Source organism: Nerophis ophidion, unplaced genomic scaffold (genome assembly GCF_033978795.1).
Source record: "Nerophis ophidion isolate RoL-2023_Sa unplaced genomic scaffold, RoL_Noph_v1.0 HiC_scaffold_57, whole genome shotgun sequence".
Classification (NCBI taxonomy): Eukaryota; Metazoa; Chordata; class Actinopteri; order Syngnathiformes; family Syngnathidae; genus Nerophis; species Nerophis ophidion.
The window spans coordinates 350,001-357,500 of record NW_026906979.1 but is presented as its reverse complement, the minus strand read 5'-3'; positions in this window follow the sequence as shown (position 1 = coordinate 357,500).

Here is a 7,500-nt window from a genome sequence, read left to right as displayed (position 1 = left end):
GAAGAAAGAGGCTAAGGAGGCTGGAACTTAGGCCTCTCTCGTTGTTGGACTTAGAAAAAATCCACTTTTTTTGCACGGGATTTTTTCTAAGTGTCTCATGGAAGAGGCTAGACAGGCTGGAGGCCAGGCCTCTCTCGTTGTTGGACTTAGAAAAAATCCCAAAAGTGGACACTCTGACAAAATCACGCATGTTGACACTTTGGCAAAAAAGCCAACTTTTTTGGACTTGGCCCGGCTTTTCTTCCATTTGTCCCCCACTTGGGCTGGTTCACTCCTGGGTATCTTTTGGTCATTCCCGGGGGCCCCGGAGCTCGCGCAGCTCGCTGCGGGACTTCTGGAACTCCATCCTGGGTAGGATTTTTAATCAATTTCGGACCTTTTTCCAACTTTTTCTCAAATTGTCCCCCACTTTGGCTGGTTCACTCCTGGGTATCTTTTGGTCATTCCCGGGGGTCCCGGAGCTCGCGCAGCTCGCTGCGGGGCTTCTGGAACTCCATCCTGGGTAGGATTTTTAAACAATTTCGGACCTTTTTCCAACTTTTTCTCAAATTGTCCCCCACTTTTGATGGTTCACTTCTGGGTGCCTTTTGGTCATTCCCGGTGTTCCTGCGGCTCGCGCAGCTCGCTGCGGGGCTTCTGGAACTCCATCCTGGGTAGGATTTTTAATCAATTTCGGACCTTTTTCCAACTTTTTCTCAAATTGTCCCCCACTTTCGCTGGTTCACTTCTGGGTGCCTTTTGGTCATTCCCGGTGTTCCTGCGGCTCGTGCAGCTCGCTGCGGGACTTCTGGAACTCCATCCTGGGTAGGATTTTTAAACAATTTCGGACCTTTTTCCAACTTTTTCCTCAAATTGTCCCCCACTTTCGCTGGTTCACTCCTGGGTATCTTTTGGTCATTCCCGGGGGTCCCGGAGCTCGCGCAGCTCGCTGCGGGGCTTCTGGAACTCCATCCTGGGTAGGATTTTTAAACAATTTCGGACCTTTTTCCAACTTTTTCTCAAATTGTCCCCCACTTTTGATGGTTCACTTCTGGGTGCCTTTTGGTCATTCCCGGTGTTCCTGCGGCTCGCGCAGCTCGCTGCGGGGCTTCTGGAACTCCATCCTGGGTAGGATTTTTAATCAATTTCGGACCTTTTTCCAACTTTTTCTCAAATTGTCCCCCACTTTCGCTGGTTCACTTCTGGGTGCCTTTTGGTCATTCCCGGTGTTCCTGCGGCTCGTGCAGCTCGCTGCGGGACTTCTGGAACTCCATCCTGGGTAGGATTTTTAAACAATTTCGGACCTTTTTCCAACTTTTTCTCAAATTGTCCCCCACTTTCGCTGGTTCACTTCTGGGTGCCTTTTGGTCATTCCCGGTGTTCCCGCGGCTCGTGCAGCTCGCTGCGGGACTTCTGGAACTCCATCCTGGGTAGGATTTTTAATCAATTTCGGACCTTTTTCCAACTTTTTCTCAAATTGTCCCCCACTTTTGATGGTTCACTTCTGGGTGCCTTTTGGTCATTCCCGGTGTTCCTGCGGCTCGTGCAGCTCGCTGCGGGACTTCTGGAACTCCATCCTGGGTAGGATTTTTAATCAATTTCGGACCTTTTTCCAACTTTTTCTCAAATTGTCCCCCACTTTTGATGGTTCACTTCTGGGTGCCTTTTGGTCATTCCCGGTGTTCCTGCGGCTCGCGCAGCTCGCTGCGGGGCTTCTGGAACTCCATCCTGGGTAGGATTTTTAATCAATTTCGGACCTTTTTCCAACTTTTTCTCAAATTGTCCCCCACTTTTGATGGTTCACTTCTGGGTGCCTTTTGGTCATTCCCGGTGTTCCTGCGGCTCGCGCAGCTCGCTGCGGGGCTTCTGGAACTCCATCCTGGGTAGGATTTTTAATCAATTTCGGACCTTTTTCCAACTTTTTCTCAAATTGTCCCCCACTTTTGATGGTTCACTTCTGGGTGCCTTTTGGTCATTCCCGGTGTTCCTGCGGCTCGTGCAGCTCGCTGCGGGACTCGTGGAACTCCATCCTGGGTAGGATTTTTAAACAATTTGGTACTTTTTCCTCCTTTTCCTCCATTTTTCCCCCACTTTCGCTGGTTCACTTCTGGGTGCCTTTTGGTCATTCCCGGTGTTCCTGCGGCTCGTGCAGCTCGCTGCGGGACTCGTGGAACTCCATCCTGGGTAGGATTTTTAAACAATTTGGTACTTTTTCCTCCTTTTCCTCCATTTTTCCCCCACTTTCGCTGGTTCACTTCTGGGTGCCTTTTGGTCATTCCCGGTGTTCCTGCGGCTCGTGCAGCTCGCTGCGGGGCTTCTGGAACTCCATCCTGGGTAGGATTTTTAAACAATTTGGTACTTTTTCCTCCTTTTCCTCCATTTTTCCCCCACTTTCGCTGGTTCACTTCTGGGTGCCTTTTGGTCATTCCCGGTGTTCCTGCGGCTCGTGCAGCTCGCTGCGGGACTTGTGGAACTCCATCCTGGGTAGGATTTTTAAACAATTTGGTACTTTTTCCTCCTTTTCCTCCATTTTTCCCCCACTTTCGCTGGTTCACTTCTGGGTGCCTTTTGGTCATTCCCGGTGTTCCTGCGGCTCGTGCAGCTCGCTGCGGGACTTGTGGAACTCCATCCTGGGTAGGATTTTTAAACAATTTGGTACTTTTTCCTCCTTTTCCTCCATTTTCCCCCCACTTTCGCTGGTTCGCTTCTGGGTGCCTTTTGGTCATTCCCGGTGTTCCTGCGGCTCGTGCAGCTCGCTGCGGGACTTGTGGAACTCTACCCTGGGTGGGATCATATGATTTTCAACCCATTTTGGACCTTTTTCCCGACTTTCCCTCCATTTCCCTCCCACTTTCGATGGTCCACTCCTGGGTGTCTTTTGGTCATTCCCGGGACCCGGGAAGCCTCGGGCCTGCGGCGGGACTTGTGGATCTCCATGCTGGGCATGATTTTATGAGTTTTCTGGACTTTCTCTTCCCCGGGACCCGGGAGGCACGCGGCTGGACGTTATGCCCCCTAAAATCCCTCCCTTTGCTCGTAAGGCCAATTTTCCTCCGGATTTACTCTCTATAGACCCCAAGGAAAAAAATACCCGACCGGCGTCCATTTTTGACATCGGTCTCCAATCTAGGGCACGCGGGCCGAAAGCGGTACGCCGGTTCCGAAATCTGGCCCCCGCATTTTTTGGGTATTTTTTGAAAAAAATGGCATTTTTGGGACCGGGGGGACTTGCTGGACTCAGTCCCGGGTGCGGATTTTGAAAACGTTGAGGACTTTTGGATTTTCCCCCAGCTTTTCTCCCCCACTTGCAGTTTGACTTTGCGGGGTGCGTTACGGCTGTGCCGGGCGTCCCTGGACTCGGGTGGCCAGCTGCGGGGCTGGTGGGGGACTGATTTTTGAACACTTTGAGGACTTTTGGCTACTATGCCAGCTTTTCTCCCCCACTTGCAGTGTGACTTTGCGGGCCTTGTTACGGAGGTGCCGGGCTTCCCTGGACTCGGGTGGCCAGCTGCGGGACTCGTGGGACTGATTTTGGAACACTTTGAGGACATTCAACTTCTTTCCCAGCTTTTTTCCCCTCCACTTCCAGTTTGACTTTGCGGGGTGCGTTATGGACGTGCTGGGCATCCCGGAACTCGGGCGGCCGGCTGCGGGACATTTTGCCCTCCTCCAAACCCCAGCCCTCTTTGTTTATCATGCCTATTTTCTGCTGGACACACACCCTCTCTTTTGAGCTGCCTCTTTTTTTAAATTTGGATATGATTTATTGATGAATGGATTTGTTTTCCCCTTTTTAAATGATGGTTGATGTCTACCTTTTTAATACTTGCTTCTGGCTGCAGCCGAGACTTACAGTGTGATGCATCCAACCCCAACCCTGGTTTTTGTTTCCCTTAAAAACTTGGGGAAATGGACAGCTTTTTGGGGGGGCACTTCCAGCAAATGGAGGGACCTATTTGGAATTCCCCACCCGGGTGGAGATCCACGGCGAGCCGGCCTTCCTAAAGGGACAGCAACATGGACACTCTGCCATCATTGCAGCTTCTTTTTTTTTTTTGGGGCACTCTGTCATATTTCCAGCTTTTTTTCGTGCTGACTTCCAGCAAATAGAGGGACCTGTTTTGAATTCCCTACCCGGGTGTAGATCCACGGCAAGCCGGCCTTCTTAAAGGGACAGGCACCCCCCTGTCCCTTGACACCTGCTTCCCTCCTCGGCGTCACCGAAATCCCACAAAATGACTCAAAATAGGGCCCCAAATGACATCACTCGGTCCGGTTCTTTGGGTCTCACTCGGGGGCTTCTTTGACTCTGGAAGGCATGGTGAACCAAAAGTAGACACTTGGAAAAAATCCCCACTTTACAAGTTGACACTTTGAAAAAAAATCCCGACTATATAAGTTGACACTTGGAAAAAATCCCCACTTTATAAGTTGACACTTGGAAAAAATCCCCACTTTATAAGTTGACACTTAGAAAAAATCCCCACTTTATAAGTTGACACTTAGAAAAAATCCCGACTTTATAAGTTGACACTTAGAAAAAATCCCCACTTTATTTTGGAAAGGTTGGTACACCAAAAGTGGACACTTAGAAAAAATCCCCACTTTATTTTGGAAAGGTTGGTACACCAAAAGTGGACACTTAGAAAAAATCCCGACTTTGACTTTCGCAGGTCTATTACACTAAAAGTTGACACTCTGTCATATTTCCAGCTTTTTTTTGTGCTGACTTCCAGCAGATAGAGGGACCTATTTTGAATTCCCTACCCTGGTGCAGAACCACGGCAAGCCGGCCTTCCTAAAGGCACAGGCACATGGACACTCTGCCATAAGTGCAGCTTTTTCTTCTAAGGGTGCAGCGGCGGCGGAAGTCCACCGGAGGGCTCCAAATCCCCGCTTTCCTTTTTAGGCTTAAAGTGGCTTTTCCCTCCTTAAAAACTTGGGGAAATGGACAGCTTTTTGGGGGGGCACTTCCAGCAAATAGAGGGACCTATTTGGAATTCCCCACCCGGGTGGAGATCCACGGCAAGCCGGCCTTCTTAAAGGGACAGGCACATGGACACTCTGCCATCATTGCAGCTTCTTCTTTTTTTTTTTCCCCTGTCATATTTCCAGCTTTTTTGTGCTGACTTCCAGCAAATAGAGGGACCTGTTTTGAATTCCCTACCCGGGTGTAGATCCACGGCAAGCCGGCCTTCTTAAAGGGACAGGCACCCCCCCTGTCCCTTGACACCTGCTTCCCTCCTCGGCGTCACCGAAATCCCACAAAATGACTGAAAATAGGACCCCAAATGACATCACTCGGTCCGGTTTTTTGGGTCTCACTCGGGGGCTTCTTTGACTCTGGAAGGCATGGTGAACCAAAAGTGGACACTTGGGAAAAAAATCCCCACTTTACAGGTTGACACTTGGAAAAAAATCCCCACTTTATAAGTTGACACTTAGAAAAAATCCCGACTATATAAGTTGACACTTAGAAAAAATCCCCACTTTATTTTGGAAGTGTTGGTACACCAAAAGTTGACACTTAGAAAAAATCCCGACTTTGTTTTGGAAGGGTTGGTACACCAAAAGTTGACACTTAGAAAAAATCCCGACTTTATTTTGGAAGGGTTGGTACACCAAAAGTTGACACTTAGAAAAAATCCCGACTTTATTTTGGAAGGGTTGGTACACCAAAAGTTGACACTTAGAAAAAATCCCAACTTTTACACTTAGAAAAAATCCAGCTTTTTGTTGCTGACTTCCATCAAATAGAGGGACTTTTTCCATGTTTCTTAACCGGGTGTCGATCCAAGGCGGGTGGGCCTTCTGGAAGCGACACCCTCCTTGACACTTAGAAAAAATCCAGCTTTTTGTTGCTGACTTCCATCAAATAGAGGGACTTTTTCCATGTTTCTTAACCGGGTGTCGATCCAAGGCGGGTGGGCCTTCTGGAAGCGACACCCTCCTTGACACTTAGAAAAAATCCAGCTTTTTGTTGCTGACTTCCATCAAATAGAGGGACTTTTTCCATGTTTCTTAACCGGGTGTCGATCCAAGGCGGGTGGGCCTTCTGGAAGCGACACCCTCCTTGACACTTAGAAAAAATCCAGCTTTTTGTTGCTGACTTCCATCAAATAGAGGGACTTTTTCCATGTTTCTTAACCGGGTGTCGATCCAAGGCGGGTGGGCCTTCTGGAAGCGACACCCTCCTTGACACTTAGAAAAAATCCAGCTTTTTGTTGCTGACTTCCATCAAATAGAGGGACTTTTTCCATGTTTCTTAACCGGGTGTCGATCCAAGGCGGGTGGGCCTTCTGGAAGCGACACCCTCCTTGACACTTAGAAAAAATCCAGCTTTTTGTTGCTGACTTCCATCAAATAGAGGGACTTTTTCCATGTTTCTTAACCGGGTGTCGATCCAAGGCAGGTGGGCCTTCTGGAAGCGACACCCTCCTTGACACTTAGAAAAATTCCAGCTTTTTGTTGCTGACTTCCATTAACTAGAGGGACTTTTTTCATTTTTCTTAACCGGGTGGTGATCCAAGGCAGGTGGGCCTTCTGGAAGCGACACCCTCCTTGACACTTAGAAAAAATCCAGCTTTTTGTTGCTGACTTCCATCAAATAGAGGGACTTTTTTCATTTTTCTTAACCGGGTGTCGATCCAAGGCAGGTGGGCCTTCTGGAAGCGACACCCTCCTTGACACTTAGAAAAATTCCAGCTTTTTGTTGCTGACTTCCATTAACTAGAGGGACTTTTTTCATTTTTCTTAACCGGGTGGTGATCCAAGGCAGGTGGGCCTTCTGGAAGCGACACCCTCCTTGACACTTAGAAAAAATCCAGCTTTTTGTTGCTGACTTCCATCAAATAGAGGGACTTTTTTCATTTTTCTTAACCGGGTGTCGATCCAAGGCAGGTGGGCCTTCTGGAAGCGACACCCTCCTTGACACTTAGAAAAAATCCAGCTTTTTGTTGCTGACTTCCATTAACTAGAGGGACTTTTTTCATTTTTCTTAACCGGGTGGTGATCCAAGGCAGGTGGGCCTTCTGGAAGCGACACCCTCCTTGACACTTAGAAAAATTCCAGCTTTTTGTTGCTGACTTCCATTAACTAGAGGGACTTTTTTCATTTTTCTTAACCGGGTGGTGATCCAAGGCAGGTGGGCCTTCTGGAAGCGACACCCTCCTTGACACTTAGAAAAAATCCAGCTTTTTGTTGCTGACTTCCATCAAATAGAGGGACTTTTTTCATTTTTCTTAACCGGGTGTCGATCCAAGAATGGTGGGCCTTCTGGAAGTGACACCCTCCTTGACACTTAGAAAAATTCCAGCTTTTTGTTGCTGACTTCCATCAAATAGAGGGACCTATTTGGAATTCCCCACCCGGGTGGAGATCCACGGCAAGCCGGCTTTCCTAAAGGGACAGGCACATGGACACTATTCGCAGCTTCTTTTTTTTTTTTTGGCACTGACTTCCAGCTAAGGGTGCAGCGGCGGCGGAAGTCCACCGGAGGGCTCCAAATCCCCGCTTTCCTTT